The sequence below is a fragment of the Pleurodeles waltl genome, chromosome 8 (assembly GCF_031143425.1).
Source record: "Pleurodeles waltl isolate 20211129_DDA chromosome 8, aPleWal1.hap1.20221129, whole genome shotgun sequence".
NCBI lineage: Eukaryota > Metazoa > Chordata > Amphibia > Caudata > Salamandridae > Pleurodeles > Pleurodeles waltl.
The window spans coordinates 53,668,954-53,688,087 of record NC_090447.1 but is presented as its reverse complement, the minus strand read 5'-3'; positions in this window follow the sequence as shown (position 1 = coordinate 53,688,087).

Genomic DNA, 19,134 nt, shown 5'->3' with positions numbered 1-19,134 from the left:
GTGGATTCTGTCTGAGCGGTTTCCGCATGGGTCATAATTAAATTTGTGTTACCGCTGGGCTGCTGGCGGTATTACTGCTGCTTTATCACTGACCACCAGGGTTGTAATGAGGGCCTATGTGTTGTAACTGTTTGCAACGTAAGTCTGTTTTATTTTTCTACAGTCATTGCTGGTTTTGAGAAGCACAAGTCCTTGTAAATTGTCCTATATTTTCGAGCTGTTCTATAGCAACAAATATCTGTATCTGTTTTATTTTTGCTGCAGAGAAACATCACAGAGCACCACTACTACTAAGTAAAACGGTACAGCACACCACCTTCAGCAAGTAAAACAGCACAGAGAACCCCAACTAGTAAGTGATGATCTCTATTAAGAGAAACAGAACAGAGCACTAAAACTAGTAAATGAAACAGCACTGAGAACCACAGCTGATAAGTGGAACAGCATACAGTACTACAGCTAGCAAGTGAAATAGCACAGAGCACCTCAGCTGGTAAGTGAAACAGCAGAGAGTACCACAGCTAGTAAGTGAAACAAAACAGAGCACCACAGCTAGTAAGTGAATTAGCACAGAGCTTCACAGCTAGTAAGTGAAACAGGACAGAGCACCACCACTACTAAGTAAAACAGTACAGCACACCACCATCAGCAAGTGAAACAGCACAGAGAACCCCAACCAGTAAGTGACCATCTCTATTAAGAGAAACAGGTCAGAGCACTACCACTAATAAGTGAAACAGCACAGAGCACCACAGCTAGTAAGTGAAACAGCACAGAGTACCACAGCTAGCAAGTGAAATAGCACAGAGCACGCCAGCAATAGCACAGAGCGCCTCAGCTTTTAAGTGAAACAGCACAGAGCAACAGAGATAGTAAGTGAAACAGAACAGAGCACCACCACTAGCAACTGAAACAGCACAGAGCTTCACCACAAGTAAATGAAAGAGCACAAAGTGTCCTGCCACTAGCAATTACAATAAATATAACATGTAATTGATGATATCTACTCTGAGGCACTTAAAATTAAAGTTTGTATTTGGCAGGACTTGCACCTGGGCAGTGTGCGTAGTCCAGACCGTGGCTCGAGTATGGAGGATGGAGTTTGAGGAAGTGTGGGGGAGCTCGCTCCAAATGTAACATTTGCTTTTAGGTACCAGGGTACGGTGGTGGCTGCTGCATTGCATGAGACCAGGATCGAACTCAAAGTAAAAGGATTTCCACCTGGGTCGCGGGGGGCTTCATTCTCGATGGGATTTCATGACAGCTACTAGCGAAGCAGAGGATTTCCATTTTCAGTGTTTGAGTGAAAGTGTGTTTTATGTCAAGTTCTGGAAAATCTCAGACAGATCTGATACTCCTGGCATATGTTGCGCAAGTGAGGTTATTTCATACATTGGGGAGTTGGCTGTCGGGTTTTGGTCCTATTTACCGCCAATCTACAGAAAGATTATCACTGTGCCAGGTGGAAAAATGTGATACATTCATGTGGTGTTATGGGCCGTTACCTGTCACAGTCACTAGGCCTGCCTAGACAACTGAGGTACCATTTTTTATCAGGAGACTTGTGGAAATTCTGGGTGCAAGTACATGTCTGGCTCCCCACAGATCCCAGTACTTTCCATCACAGAAATGTGAGGAAGAAGTGTTTTATGTCAAAGGTGGGTGCAGACTGGGCCTTTTTTCAAGTCACAGAGTTCCCTTGGTGTTCCCGGACAATTTACAAGAACTATGAATTTGTCCAGACAAAGTCAGTTCCTCGTGTGTGATTGTATGCATTGACAACTGTACACCAAGATATGTTCCCAGTAGTGCAATGGCATTTTCATATATTTATTTTTCTTCGTGGGGAAAATACGTTTTATTTCTGGAGATATTGCATTTTTTACAACTGCAATTTGTGCAGTGAGGAGTTTCCCTGGTCATTGTCCTGCCTGGAAAAATAATTATTCCTTCCTTCCACAGGAGTAAATCTCTGGGGGGCATATTTATACTCCGTTTGCGCCAAATTTGCGTTGTTTTATTCGACGCAAATTCGGCGCAAAACTAACGCCATATTTATACTTTGGCGTTAGACGCGTCTAGCGCAAAAGTATGAGGAATGAGCGTCATTTTTTTGCGTGAACGCCTTCCTTGCGTTAATGAGATGCAAGGTAGGAGTTCCCGTCCAAAACAATGACTGCGACACAAATGCGTCGTATTTATACTCCCGGGCAAAAATCACGCCCGGGAGTGGGCGGGGCAAAAAAACCCGCATTTGCGCCTCTTTTTAACGCCTGGGTCAGGGCAGGCGTTAAGGGACCTGTGGGCTCAAAATGAGCCCACAGCTGCCCTCCCATGCCCCCAGGGACCCCCCCTGCCACCCTTGCCCACCCCAGGAGGACACCCAAGGAAGGAGGGTCCCATCCCAGGGACATTCAGGTAAGTTCAGGTAAGTATAATTTTTTATTTTTTTTATAATTTTTTTTGGCATAGGGGGGCCTGATTTGTGCCCCCCTACATGCCACAATGCCCAATGACCATGCCCAGGGGACATAAGTCCCCTGGGCATGGCCATTGGGCAAGGGGGCATGACTCCTGTCTTTACTAAGACAGGAGTCATGTAAATGGCGTCTGGGCATCGTTAAAAATGGCGCAAATCGGGTGGAGGCGATTTTTTTGCCTCAACCTGACTTGCCCCATTTTAAGACGCCCTAACGCCATTTTTCCCTACGCCGGCGTTGCCTGGTGTACGTGGTTTTTACCACGCACACCAGGCAGCGCCGGTCTGCTAGCGCCGGCTAACGCCATTCAATAAATACGGCGCCCGCATGGCGCTTCAGAATGGCGTTAGCCGGCGCTAAACTTTTTGACGCTAAACTGTGTTAGCGCAGTTTAGCGTCAAAAAGTATAAATACGGGCCTAAATGTTTCCAAGGTGAGAATGGATCCTTGAGAATATTAGACGTTTGTGAATACACTGGGCTTCCATCCCTGTGACGCTCAGCGTGCACCTGGGCGAGGATTTAACGACTCACAATATTAGCCTACACTGGATAATGTCACTCTATGCTGGGGTAAATATTTGTCCTGAGCAAATCAATTTATGAATGCAAATCTACCCTCTTTGAATTGCAAATGTCACCTTGTAGATGCTGCTGAAACACAAACATGCAACTAGCAAACTGTGTAACGAATTGGGACCTGCATAGCCTCTCTCACAAATGTAATGTAACAAACGCCCTAAAAAAGTAACGTGAAGCTAACCTTAAATCATTCCACGGACTACTATAAATATATAATCAAGTCCAGAGCCCTGTGAGCAAAGCACGAGCCCTTCTAGGTGAAAGGGACGTACACGACGCCACACCTGGAAAGTTACATCAGTTTCCTAGACTGACAGACAGATGTCCCGGCGTCCAACTATAAGCTGGGTTTGTTCAAGAAACTATTGAGAATTTTATTCTGAATCAAGGATTGGAATCACTTATCTAAGATTTGGCACCGAGAGTGATTTCACCCCAACACTCCTCCGCGCCTAGAGGATAATATTCTTTAAATTAGGCTGCTGCGAACGCTTGGCCCGGATTACACAAACTGTTGGTTGGCGCTTACTGGCACCGTAGCACAATTTAGCCCCATATTACAAGTGTGTACTGATTTGCTCGACGTCTTTTTGTAGGGGTCAGTGTGTCAGTTAAGCCGTACAACATTCATTGTTGATATTTTGTCCAGAATGGCCACATCATAAACATTCATTTTGTTCACCAACATTACATGAAAGTGGGAGGCACAGATCCGTTTCATTACAGGGGCGCTGGAACCACGTTCAGAGTGGGAGCGGTGTCATCAAAGTAACATCACTGATCTCAGAGGGATTCTGAAACATCCAAGCCTCCCACACAGAGCAAGTATAGCGAAGAGGCCATTCCCTTTCAGCAGAGGGTGCTGCATTTTGGAATCCACTGTCTCAGATACATCACTAAAGCATGGTGTGCTAACACAGGGTCCCTTACTAACAGAGGATTAACTAATTTTTTGACGCAAAAGCGTTGCAAACTTACAAAATACAATTGTTTTTCTGATAAAGTTATGTAGCGCACAAACAATAAGGGGTGGGATTCGGGTTTCACACATATTCATTAAATACACATCAAGTAAAGTGTATTGATGTGTTTACATCCTATTAAAATATTTGTTTCCATCACTTTTTAGAATTTCAATGTGCTTCATTTGTGCTTTCCAAACTGCTAGTATACTGTGAAATATTTGTACCGTTCATTCACAGGTATTTAAAGAGTTGTTCTGTGTTAGAAAAACAACTGACATCCTACAGCTTTTCCTTTTACTCCAGTATCCCAGCAGGATTGCTGGATAGTTGACTTTACAAAACCATTTAATTTGCAGTAAAGAAAGAGAAATAAACATCAATGTCCAAGATAAAAAGTACAGCCATTTTTCAGAAGAAACAGCCTGGCATTTGACCACTTTCTTTGAACGCACCACAAATGTGACAAGATAAAAAAAATGAAATGAATATGTATTACTCATTCACCTTCTGAACTTCAGCAAGGCTATCTTTGGGGGTGCTGCAGCACCCCAACACCCCTACTTCCAGCGCCTATTTGTTATATTACATATCATAACTCTTATCGTTTTTATCCTTATGGATTAGGACTGAACCTTTAATATCTATAATATCCCCTTGCAGAGACGTTATTTGTTTATCTTGATTGTTTTGGTCCGCATGGTTTGCTGCAGATGTTACTTCTTTTTGAGTGATGGACAGGTTATTTCCTCCATTACGCAATGGCTGTAGCTATAGAGCAGGTGTATGTCTTGAGGTAAAAGGTAATACATATGCCCTGTCCTGGTACACTGTCAGTAACACATCAGCTCTTACATAACTCCCTCAAACTAACTGCACTCACCAGAATTGTGCTAGGGCGGGGTCCTCTGCAAGTGGCAGGTTGGGACTCGGTCTCGCAGCAGGCTAACCTGTGCTGGAAGGAAGCCCTATTTATACTCTGCAAGTGGTAAATGCCAGCAGAGATGTGAATCCTGTTGCAGTCCCACATGTCCCCAATTATCATCTCTGGAAATTCACAAGGGTTGTGCACAGAGTGTCATGTCTCTTGGAATCTCTTCTAAAATTGACTCCTTCCACATTGTGCCCTTTCTCTGAAACCAACACGTTGTGGGTGATAAGGTATTATCTCTTTGTTAGTAGAAGTTGTTAATAAATCAAATCAAAATGTAACAGAGGCTCTCTCAATAACTTGTTTTAGGCTCATCTCTTTTACTTTTCAGTTCTTTAAGACTAACTATTGGTTTCATAACAGTATTCCTACTGAATTGGTAAACAGTCATTCTACCACTTCTGGGGCCGTATTAAGGAAGTGCCCCAGGATGCAATGGGCCTTTGAACCCACTTTGCGCGCCCCTGGAGCTCTTTGGCATTACAGAACCAGCCACAGATGCTTGTGAGTCCCCTTCTGTAATACCGATAGCGCTGGTACGCATATAGCGATAGTGCTATCATCAGAGGGTGTTCCCTTACTTACATGGGGTTGTGGCCCCATGCAAATGAGGGAATCCGTTCGCCTCTGCACCCCCGCCATTTTACAGATGTGGGAGCTGAGGCAAAGAAGCTGTCAGGAGGCACACTGACAGTGAGCCACTTAAAATATGGCAGTTTGTCAGTGCAGCACCTGATGGCAGACCTCTGAAGGGGGGAAGGGAGGTCCCATGGACCCCCCCCCCCAGACATCCCATGCAGGCAGATGCATTCACTCACTGCAACCGCCTGCAAGGGGATCTTTTATCCTCCTTAAAAGTGCAGGCGGGTTGCCACCCACACTGTAAAACACTGAGCGGCTTTTAAGCAGCAGCTTTCTTTTTCACATGAATGTGCTGCTCCTAGGGCATCATGAGTTCGGGGCTGCCCTTGGAGCAGCGCATTTATCCTAATAGGGCACATTTTCCTGGCTTGCGATAGGCACACCCTTTAAAAGGTGCGCCTGGTGCAAACCAGGAAAATGTATTGTGTTCACAATACGGCCCCTGCTTGTCAAGCCCGTCTGCACCCATCCGCATCCATTCTGCGTCTGCTCCCCCATCCAGTGCCAGCCATGCTGCCCCTTTTGGTTCAATTCAGTGCAGTGGACTGAGCTACTGTTTGTTGATGCTTCAATCAGGCAATAGTTGCTGCACAAAACTTAATAGAGTGTTGCTGTGGCACCATGATCCGCTACGCTTGCTGCACTTTTCTGCCTTTCCAACTTGAGTTGTCATTAAAGACTCAGGGCCCGATGGACCAACAAATAGGGGGGTTATTGTATTCTTTCCCCCATGGCTGAGCACTTCCCGTCTACTTTATATATGTGAGGTCTCTGCCTAAACACACCACATATATTTTATTCAACTTGCCGATTCCATGGTACATGCCAGGTTTCTGGCACAAACTAGGTTGAGTAGCTCTTCAACCGGGACACTGCACTAGCCTTTCTGCTAGGCTATGGTATTTATCATCAGGACAGAGAGTACAAAGTTGGGGGTGGAGTCACAGTTATTCTATGCAATTTATTACAATGTTCCATCTTTCGGTGGACAAACTGAGAGAAGTTGAAGGGTTAGGTTTTTGCATTTCTTATTCTCCTAAACTATACTTTTCAGGTGTATATGTGTACCACCCCAGGCTATACAGCCAAGTTTTTAAACTCTCCTGATTAAGCAGTTGCCCCACTCTGTCTTGAATATAAAACGGTTTTTTATACTTGAATCACATGGATGATGGTAATGACAAACTTGCTCAAACACAACTAGAGCTTCTGTTGTCTTTTAATCTACATCAGCATGTGATGGCTCCAACACATAAGGTGGGTCATACCATTAATCAGATGTTATCTAACTCTTGTTGGTCTTTTAGAGCTGACCAGGACCGACCATTGGCATTTCGGTTCTGCTGACAATTTCCCCGCTTGGATAATGTGGTTAAAAATACGACCCATCGCACTTGGAACAAAGTTGACCCTGATGTGTTCTCTGCTGTCTTATCTGATTCGGCTTCCTATCTCTCAGGGACTTAGGGGAGGACCAGGATAAGATCAATGGCTGGTTGGGTCAGCTGTAGATTTACTGTCTCCTTGCAATAGGGTAAGGCCAGAAATTGCATCCCTGTGGCCTCCTGGTTTTTGGAAGATCTTGTCAGAGATAAAAATGTGTTCTAACAGCTGGAACATAAATAGCACCACACTATAGACTGGAGAATAAAATGATAGCCATAACAGCTCTTAAGCACTTTCATAAATCCATCAAAGGAGCAAAATCATTTTTTTTTATATTCAGAGGATTAATCAAGCAAAAAATGTCCTACACAAAACTTTTACTATCCCCAAATATGTCTTACGGCCTACAGCTTTAAACTGTTTATTCCTTTATCATATGGTCTTTGTAAGAAGGATTTCTGCATATATTGAATACATGATTTTAAAAATGCAGGCTATTCAATGTGTATAAGAGAAGATGTAGGGTCAAAAACACCCTTTTCTACAGAACGTTTCTATATGACACAACTAACAAATTCTCTTCTTACATTCAGTTCCATATCAATGGAACCAGCCTTCTATTCTCTGTTGTCTTGTAAATGTTTTCTTCTTGTGACCCTTGTCCATCGTCTTTTCTGGCAAAATCTGCAGCAGCCACCTCTAGAATTTGTAAGCAGCTAATTCACAAGTCCTTGAATACAGCAGTGGTAACTCACAAGTGGAAGAGGGCAAAAGTGATCTCACTCTGTGAAAAAACATAGACTGTCCCAGATATACTCTCCAATTCCAGGCTTAATTATTTGCTGCCTACGGTAGAAAAAAATGCTAACACAAACTGGTATCTACATTTCTGACTGCCTGGAACCTCACACTTTCTTGCACCCAAGACAGTCTGTTTTCAGACCTCGACACAGCAGGAAGACAGAATTATTAAAAGTGTTTGATACTCTAAGATCTCTTTTGACCAAGGCAAAACTGCAGTGCTTCTTCCTTTAGATTTACAGACTGTGATTGATACAATGCCACCTTTTATTATTTTTATAATGGCTGGCAGACTTTGGGGAGGGGGGCTTGGTGCTTGGCTGGAGGACTGAGAACAAGCTGTTTGGATGACCTCTATAAGAAACTGGGTTATTGGTTGACAGGAGTATGAATCATAGTCAAGCATCATGAATAATAATTGTCAGGATAAGACAAAAGCAAACACCAAATTAACCTGTGCTCAATCTGGTAGTAGCTTGGCACAGAGCGTCAGGCTTAACGGTAGAGGCAATGTGTAAAGTATTTGTGCAACACTTCAAAAAATAATACAGTGAAAACACACCACAAAGGGAGCCTACAACAGAATCAGAAAATTGAGTAGATTTTAATAAATAAAACAAAACCAAAATGACCAAAAAGCTAATTATTAGAATGGAAGATATTGAATTATTTATGTTTATGTAAACATAGTGCCAAAAAGCACAAAGCAGTATTTGGGAATCTGGTTGTGCCGGACCAGGACTACGTCACAAGTTCATGCCAATCAAAAGACAGCACAGGCCAGCTACAGGGACCCAGTTAGGTCTGCTGAAGAAAGTACCTTAAATTCTGGTTTCAGAGCTTTATGTGGATCCAAATAAAAGATGCATCACACAGACCAGGCGACCCTTCAGTTCTGAGATGCGCCGAGTCTGTGGTGCGAGGTCCTGTGGGCATCAATGTTCCCATCAACGACGCTTGAGATGTGAATGCAGGTGTCCAGGATACATTGCACAGTGGAGGCGATGCATCAGTTCTAATGAGAGGTGAGGCTGTGATGTGGAGCTTTTGGCATTGTGGTCAAGACTGCTGTTGACAAGACATCTGAGGATCTGCTCCAGAGAAGCATTGCGGTGGTGATTTCAAAGGCGATGCAGCAGACCCAAGATGCAGGGTGAGGCAGCAGTGCGAGTCTTTTGGGACAGGTCCAATTCAGGTAAAAGCAGTGATGCCTTGGTGGCAAGATGCATTGGTTCTGCTCTGGGACACGTCACTCAGCAGCAAAACTTTGCTGGTTCTGCTGACAAGCAACTTAGACCCAACACCATGGGTCCAGGACTGGGGTGGCACCACTTGGCAGGGTAGACTCACAGATGGCAGAGTCGAGGTGCAGAAGCTGGACTTTGCCATCAAGTGGAAAATCTGTTATGTCCCTGAGACTTCATATCAGAAGGCCAGCCAGCTAGCCCTTGCAGTCACTCTGGGTTCTGGGCTTAAGAGATGCATGTCCAGTATTTTTCACCCAGGCAGGATGGCAGCAGGGTCAACACACCAAAGCGGGAGTCCAGCAGAGTTCAGTCCAACAGAGCAGCAGTACCTCAGCAGAAAAGTAGTCTTTCTTCCTAGCAGAGTATCTACAGGTTCAGAAGTGTACTGAAGTGGTGGTGTCTGAGGTGCAGTATTTATACGTTAATGTCCTGGTTCTGGAAGGTGGGAGAAACCGCTACACTTTGAAATGCAATGAATCCCCTGCCACACCTGCCCTGGCTCCAACCTGGCTGGGGTGACAATACAGGATTGTTAGGCCCTTTGAGTGTGGACAGGACACAGCCTAATCAGGTGTAAATGAGGCGGTGTCCAGCTCCCCCTTCCCACCCTGCCCTTTATGGCACATCAAGTCACAGTGGGTGTGTCTGTCTAGGAGGAATACAAAAAGACCAACTGCCAACTACATCCAGTCATGTGACCAGAGAGAGGCTGCAGGCACCAAAAGGCTAAAGCATAAAAAATGCCAACCTCCGAAAAGTGGCATATCCAGAATTGCAATTACCAATTTGACTTCACCATAAGTTAGGATTTTAAATTGTGAGTTGAGAGACACCAAACTTTATTAAATTATCTCTTCACATTTGGAAGTTACACTTATAAAATGTAATAAGGCAACTCCAATGTTATCCTATGCAAGAGGTAGGCTGTGCATTAGTGAGAAACAAATGTAGGAGTTTTTCACTACCAGGGCATGTCAAAGTTAAAAGTATGTCTTACTTTTTAATACATTGCACCCTACCTTCTGGGCTGCCCAAGGCCTACCCTAGGGGTGACATATGTACTAAAAAGGAAGATTTGAGCCTGGCAATCTGTTTATTTTGCCAGGTCGAAATATTAGTTACAAACTGAATATATAGGCTGCAGGGTCAGGCCTGGAGACATGTTTTATAGTGCTATTTTAGTGGCTGGCACAATGAGTGTTGCTGCCACTAGTAGTATTTCATTTACTGGTCCTGGGTACATGTAGTCAATTAGCAATATGTCCATTTTACCATGTTTATGGGAATAGCACAGCACTTTATCAATGGTTAGCAGGAGCAAAGTGTGCTACGTCCTAACGCCAACCAAAAACGCTTTCAGCAGCAGAAAGCAAAATTCTGGGGGAATACGAAACACAAGATGGTAATTTCCAACAAAATGTGATATAAATAAACAGAAGGGCATCTGCTTTGCAGGTAGGGTTAGAGGCTCTGCACTGGTTACACACACACATAGGTAATCACACACCTTGTGCAGACGTGTGGGCTGAGAGAGAAAGACTACCATCTAATTCAGACTAGTATCACAGACTTTCGAAGATGGGATCATGAATCATTTGGTTATGGGTTGTTCAGGCCTTATAAAGAAATTGAGTATGAAAAAATAAAATCCCCATTTCATTTTGACTAAAGTTTAACTCTGCAATGCTTCACTGTGTTTATACTGTATGTCAGAACTGCACAATATATTAATGTTGTATTGGCTCAACATATAGAAATGATTAAAATAATTTTCAATATATATAAAAAGGTCCCAGGTGCAAATAAAATATTGGTTACACCATAGTTGCTCTCCTTCAAGTATTTTGGCAGTTATATTTCCCAGAGTCATTCTTTACTTAGATTCTAGTGTTGAATTACCCTAATGAGCCAAGTTAGTCACACTGCTTCCTTAGATTGTAGATCAAACCTACTGTGAACGATAGGCCCGTTTGCGTGGGATTAGCTTTCTCCTGAGAAAGGAAGGAGGTGGGGGAAATTGTAAAAGGCATTTAGCTCACACTTCTCTGACAAACGTGACAATGCCCTTCTCACAGGGTCAATGGGAACTGTCAGACCTCTGGCACCAGTCACATCAGTGGCTCCCTTATTTGATGCTTTGTAAGAAAGGGACTGGCTTTGCAGTGTTAGTTATGGGAAGAAAAAGATACAGTATGAACTATTGTAGGCAACCACTTGATTGACCTCTGCCTGGAGATGACTCTAGGTTTGTCCCTCTTGGGAGTCTGTTAGATCATGATTCCAGGCCAGAAGCACTCACCTCTCACATTCTGTCAGGGAGACAGTAAATGGTGGACTTGCTGGGGACCCTAAAGGAAGTATTACGTTAGAAATCAGTGACCCAGTTCTGGCTAGAGGTCCCCTGGTAAAGGGTATCCAGACTCCTTAAAATCATAGAAGTGCCATGTGTCTGGCCAGGGGCTGTGAAATTTGGGGAGTGCAGACAGACGTGTTGCCACCTTGAGGGCCACAGGATGGTGCTTCTGGAAGACCCCAGGCCAATATACCAAGCACTGAGGACAGGAGGGCAAATTCCTCAGTTGCTTCCTAAGTGAAGGACGAGCAGTCTAATAAAAAAACGCAAAGAGCTGTAAAAAAGTAAAACACTTTGTCAGTATCCAGCAGTGAAATAATTAAACTTTTAGATACCAGGAGTCTCTAATTGGATTCTCCTGGTGGCTCGAGCATGCCAACAGTAGAGCAGTAAACTAAACCTCTAAGAAATTGGTCCTACAGTGCCAGTGAGATTTAGGATTACCTTTTGTACTAGAGCACAACATTTTTATACTACCCAGAAAGACCCTTGAGGTTGCATGAAGTCACCTAGTTCAATAAAATTGGCCTGCAGTTGTCAGTATGCAGAAAAAGTGTTCCTGGGAGAGGACCAGTGCCCGGGGGATCAGCCAATAGGAATGCTGTTGTGTCCTATGACACAACCAATGCCCGAGTGTGCCACACACGATGACCCCAGGGTCTCTCATGGAAGGGGGGCCTCTTTGGTCCTCAGGGCTCCAGTGCAATGTTCCTGGTTGGAGGTTCAGCACTCATAGAGTGGAAAGGCTGACTCTTGGTTTTACTGAGATGCTCACAGAGGTTGTGATTACCTCTGCCATCAATTACTGCTTGTTATGCAGTAGTACTTTTACAGAGTTGCTGGTGAAGGTATGGAAAACCATGAGATTGCTGAGGTCTCAGCTGAACCACTGTCCACTAAATGACTCCACAAAGAAATTGATCTCTCCACCTCATTGTATTCATAACTATCATTGTTGGGCCTCTCTCCCCTTGAAGGCAGGTCTGAAAGGATTCTTGGGATCATAGCACTTACAAGGACTTGAAACCCTCTTCCATACCACTGGGTTGCAAGGAAGTAATTTTACCATCATAATAACAAGCTGTCCCACTTGGCCTCAGAAGAGATTTCAGCTGGAAATCCATATACTCTTAACAACGCCGAAATGTGATGATCCATCTTCACAATGGTGTCCACTGTATTCACAGCTCCTACACTTAGGTTTATATTAGGATTATGGCGGTCATTCTGACCCGCAACAGGCAAACCGCCAAAATCCCGACACCAACAAAAGTCCGCCACACCATCGGCCAGCGGAAAAGTGGCGATGACCAAACCTCCACCGTCACGCCAACAGAAATACGCCCATGCCATTACGACCCATGAATCCACGCGGCGGACTTTCAACCGCGGTATTCCATTGGCGGTACACACAGCCGCGCTCAAAATACACACACACATACAAAACACAGCCACATTGGACAATTCGAAATACACACACCTGATACACATACAAACAACACTCCCACACACCCAATACCATATAAAACACACACCCACATCACCCACAAACCTCTTCTACCTGAATTTATGAGAGAAGGCCAGAGAGACAGCACAGCTATTGACAACCCCATCACACAGAGGCACACTACACCATCACCCACACAATATCCACGCACAAAACAACACACACCACCACACTCAACGCACTCACCAACACATACTCCACCCCACACCTCATCCACGCCACTCTATGGCACCCCAAAGACACCCCCGCTTCTCAGACGAAGAACTCAGGGTCATGGTGGAGGAAATAGTTCGGGTAGAGCCACAGCTCTTCGGGACACAGGTCCAGCACACCAGCATTGCCAGGAAGATGGAGCTATGGCAAAGGATAGTCGACAGGGTCAACGCTGTGGGACAGCATCCACGAAATAGGGACGACATCAGGAAGCGCTGGAACGACCTACGGGGGAAGGTGCGTTCCATGGTATCCAGGCACAACATCGCAGTGCAGAAGACTGGCGGCGGACCCCCACCTCAACCCCCAGAATTTACAGCATGGGAGGAGGAAGTCTTGCACATCCTGCATCCTGACGGCCTCACAGGAGTTGGCGGAGGAATGGACTCTGGTAAGTCTCATCTTCAATACTTCTTCCCCCCCACCCCACCTGCATCCCAAAGCATGCCCCCACCCTCACCCCCACCCCCATCTCAACTACCCCTTGCAAATGTCTCACCATCACAACCCACCCATCCCAACACTTAGCCCTGCATGCGGCCCGAAAGCATGGACACCCATCACCAAGGCATGCCCAATGCACATACCCATCACCCCCACAAGCCACCCTCACAAAAGCCCCCACACAGGAATGCCAGCCCTGGGGTACACGGGAACCCACCCATTGACCGATATGGCACACACTAAAGCAATAACCATACCTCCATACCCCTGCAGGACCCGAACACCACCACACCGCCCAGGAAGGTCCAGAAATGTCCATCCCACCCCCAGAAGAGGCCACCAGTGATGACAGCAGCTCTTTCTCCCTGGAACCAGATGACCAGCCCGGACCATCGGGGACCTCGGGACAGTCGGTTCCCCTCACACAGCCACAGGCCACACCAGACCCAACCCCCTCTGGGAACACCAGCACAGCTCCCACCCAGTGGGCCCATGCCTCTGTCTCCAGGACACGTCAATCAGCGGTGTGTCCACCACTACAGGGCACCCAGGTTAACCCACCACCCCAACAACAACAGGGACCTGGGGGCAGTGGTAGTGTGCACACCGTCCAGGGGACGGAGGCCCAGGGAAACAGGGGAACTGGGAGGGCTGCTGTGCGACAGGGGGGGGACAGGCCCAGGGAACCCACTCTCCACGAGGCCCTCACCCCCATCATGGGAGCATACACCCGCTCCCAGGAGACGATGGCGACGGTACTGGCCAGGTTCCAGGAGATCCAGGTACTGCAGGAGGAACAGTATAGGGGGTTCATGGAAGATCTCCATAACATCAGTTCCGCTCTCAACATGATTGTCACCACATTGCGGGACCATGTGGCACCACAAAGGGCCCCTGTCACTAGCATGGACCAAGAACAGGCTACCACCTCCGCCGGCGCTAGTGGACAGGAGGCCCCCACACAACAACAAGCCACCAGAACCCCACCTCCTGCAGAAGAAGAACCACCCCGCAAGCGGGGCCTGAGATCTCGTAAGAAGACAGAGTAGGATGTCAAGACCCCCGCCAGCAAAGGATACCCCCTGATGTCATCCCACTGTCCCACATTGTCACCCTGTCCAACCTTAAACTGCCCCAGCTCCATCTTTCCACAGGCATATGGACAATGCACCTGTGAGACTGAATACCTGGACTCTGCCATGGACATTCCTCCACCATCACCCATCACCCTTTTTCAAAGATGTCCCAAAATCTAGCACTTTAATAAAAACAATTATTGCACAAAAAAAACCTGGAGTCTGCCTGTATTTGGAACAAATGTATTAAAGCCAATGCTGCTAAATTGTCCAGTTACACAGTGATGAGAACATACCACTGTCACACAGCTGTGGTCCATGGGTAAACAAAGCAGAGGTCACGCAGTGGGGGCCACAGCTCTGAAATCTGAAGGGAAAAGCCACAACTCTGTCAACATACAATGGGGGAATAGGACAGACAGTAGAGAGGCAGGAGAGTATAAGTAATAGTTAAAAGCCGGTGTAGATTTTTACCTGTGTGTTATTGAAAATACTGTAGTATCACTCTGTCCCTGTTGTCTGTGTCGTCCCCGTCGTCTTCCTCCTCTTCACTCTCCACAGGTTCCACCGCTGCCACAACACTACCATCTGGACCAGCCTCCTGCAGGAAAGGCACCTGGCGGCGCAAAGCCAGGTTATGAAGCATACAGCAGGCCTCGATGATATGACACACCTTCTTTGGTGAGTACATTAGGGATCCACCTGTCATATGCAGGCACCTAAACCTGGCCTTCAGGAGGCCGAAGGTCCGCTCGATCACCCTCCTAGTCCGCCCATGGGCCTCATTGTACCGTTCCTTTGCCCTGGTCCTGGGATTCCTCACTGGGGTCAGTAGCCACGACAGGTTGGGGTAACCAGAGTCACCTATGAGCCACACACGGTGTCTCTGTAGCTGTTCCATCACGTAAGGGATGCTGCTATTTCGCATGATGTACACGTTATGCACTGACCCAGGGAACTTGGCATTTACATGGGAGATGTACTGGTCTGCCAAACAGACCACCTGGACATTCATCGAATGATAACTTTTTCGGTTCCTGTACACCTGTTCACTTTCTCTGGGGGGAACCAAAGCCACATGGGTCCCATCAATGGCACCAATGATGTTGGGAATATGTCCAAGGGCACAGAAATCACCCTTCACTGTAGCCAAATCGCCCACCTCAGGGAAAACAATGTAGCTCCACATGTATTTCAGCAGGGCAGACAACACTCTGGACAACACCTTAGAAAACATAGGCTGAGACATCCCAGATGAAATGGCCACTGTTGTTTGGAATGATCCACTTGCCAAGAAATGGAGTACTGACAGAACCTGCACTAGAGGGGGAATCCCTGTGGGTTGGCGGATGGGTGACATCAGGTCTGCCTCCAGCTGGGCACACAGTTCCTGTATGGTGGCTCTGTCAAGCCGGTAAGTTAAAATGACATGTCTTTCTTCCATTGTCGACAGGTCCACCAGCGGTCTGTAGACGGGAACATTCCTCCATCTCCTCGCAAGACCCAGCGGACCGTGCCTAGGAAGGACAACATGGAGCACAGAGTCAAGCAACCCACAGGTACGTAACCACATCATGCAGTGCACAAGAATCTCTATGCAGTGAATGGCTAGTATTAGTGGCTATGCAAGGCCTAGGCCTGTGTGACGCAGTAGAAATTAAGCCATGTGGGCCCTCGAAATGGCGGCTGCCTGACCTGTGAAGTGGGACAATGGGATGTGAGGTAAATGCGCAGGCGTGGCATACCGCGGCGGTCGGCGGTCGAAGACCGCGGCGCAAAGCCGCATTGGTTAACATTGAAGCCTATGGGTTTCAGGAGCCAATGATGAAGTGCGCCGGCGGTCGCGGTACGCACCGCCGCGGTACGCACCGCCGCGTCCGTGACCGCCATTTTCTATCTGCTTAATCACTCGAGACCTGATCATCCACAGGAGAGGACCTATACTGCAAGTGCTGCTGTTACCTCGGTCTGGAAGAGACAATGGCTGCTGCGACTGGGGAAAGGGCCCCTGCCTTCACTACTGAAGAGTTGGACAAACTCGTGGATGGGGTCCTCCCGAAGTATGCGCGACTCTACGGTCCTCCAGACCAACAAGTAAGTACATTTTGAACATGATTTGTGCCCAATGCCTGGTTTGAGTGGGGTGAATGAACGAAGGTGCGGAGGGGAGCGAATGAGGCATGCATCGCACGACAGATGAGAGCATGGCCCACATGGCAAGGGTGGGGATGGGGGGCCACTTGCATCGAAAATGCAGACAATATTCAACTTTATTTTTTCTCTCCCTGAACGTGTCACATAGGTCAGCGCCCATCAGAAAATCGAGAGTTGGCGTGCCATCGCCAAGGAAGTCCGGACCCTTGGGGTCCACCATCGACGGGGCACCCACTGCCGCAAGAGGTGGGAGGACATCCGCCGCGGGAGCAGAAAGACCGTGGATGGTTCTGCTGGGGATGGCCTCCCAACGTAGGGGGGGTGCCAGCCGTCAATTGACCCCCCTGATGTCTCGGATCCTGGGGTGGCCAACCCAGATTTGGATGGGCGCGTGAGGACATCACAGCAGACACAAGGGGGTGAGTATAAGCACATTCTGCGACCTTAGCGTGCAGTGGAGGTGTCTGGGTGGGGGAGGAGGGCTGTGGGTCCCCCTAGGCCAGGCTGAAATCTGTAGGCTAGGCCCCTCCGTAAGGCAAGGCCCTGTGCCCCCGCCCCCCACCTCAGTAGGGTGCCAAGTACAGCTATCCATGGCCCTGTGTCACCTATGTGTGCAGTTGTCGTCTCTAGGCTGATAGGCCATGTCCCACGGATTGCGTAGTGGAGCCCTAGTGCGCAGCGTAGTGCATGGGGCTTCTGTGTCTGTCTTGTCCGCCAACGGTAGCGGTAATCCATGCACTCAACATGTCTTTATTTCTCTTCCCCCCACCTTTTTTGTGGTCTTTCTGTTCATGTGTGCATCAGCATCATCATGCAGAGGAGAAGTGGCATCGGGGCAGGAGGGAGCTGCATCTCACATGGCCCCAGAGGGCCATGCCACAGAGTCGGAATGGACCAGTGAGACGGAGGGCGAGGGGGGCTCCACAACGGGGACGCGTGGAGACAACAGCGACACGGACACGTCCTCGGAAGGGAGCTCCCTTGTGGTGGCGGCAACATCCGTGCCCCCCGCACCTACAGGTACAGCCGCCACCCAGCGCACCAGCTCCGCCCTCCATGCAGCCCCTCAGCGTTCGGCCCGTAACCGCTCGCACACCAAGGCGGGCATCTCCTTCGCCCCAGGCACCTCAGGCCCTGCCCCAGTTACCCCAGCTGCCCTCAGTGAGGAGGTCATTGACCTCATCAGAACGCTCATTGTTGGGCAGTCTACCCTTTTGAATGCCATCCAGGGGGTGGAGAGGGAGGTGCATCGGAGCAATGCATACCTGGAGGGCATTCATTCGGGTCAGGCTGCCCATCAGCGATCGTTCAACGCTCTGGCCTCAGCACTGACGGCAGCCATTGTCCCTGTCTCTAGCCTCCCTCCTCCAACTCCCTCCACCCAGTCCCACTCCCCTGTTCCTCTGCCTATCCCAGCCACACCTACAGACCAGCCTGCACACACATCAACACCCAAGGGCAGCTCATCCAGACATAAGCACCACACATCCCACAGGCATTCACACAAGCAACATCCACATGCAGACACGCCAACAGCCACTGCCTCCTCTGTGTCCCCCTCCTCCTCGTCTCCCTCCTCCCTCCCTGTGACGTATCCACTCACACTTGCATGCACAACATCATCAGCCACTACGTCCATCACCAGCACACCCACCAGAACACTCCGCACACGTGCAGTCACCACCCCCACTACCATTTACACGTCCCCTGTGTCCTCTCCCAGTGTGTCTGTCACCCCCTCTTCCAAACAACGCAAACACAGACAGCCACCCACCCAGCCTCCGTCACAAGCACCTGCACCCAGAGACAGCACACTTGACTCTCCTACAACCACATCCTCTTCCTCCACTCCCATTACCACTGCACCTACCCGTTACTCTCTTTCCAAACTGCTTTTCCTTTCCAACCTTAACCTCTTTCCAACAACTCCCCCACCCCGTCCAACTTCAAAGACTGCAATCAGCACCTCAGCCACCACCAAACCAGGGCCTACCCGGACTGTTTAGGGACTGTGGAGTCCCCCACCCTCAAGGGCAACTAGTTCGGGTAGGAGCCAAGGGACGGGCAGCCCACCGCCGGGGAAGCACCCCAAAATCGCCAGTGCCCGGCGCGAGAGGCCACGGACACCAGGGACCAAAATCCCTACCCTGGCTCCGTCTGTAAGTGGTGTGCCACCTGGCACACCGCCAAAGATTTCTAAGGGCCACAGACGACCAGGGAAGGGTGGGAAGGGCAGCACGCCAGACAAGTCCGGCAGCAGGCCAGCTGCCCAGGAGGGCCCCACCAGCCCCATCCCAGCTGCGCAGGAGGGCCCCGCCAGCCACAGCCCAGATGGGCATTGAAGGAGCCCCATCCCA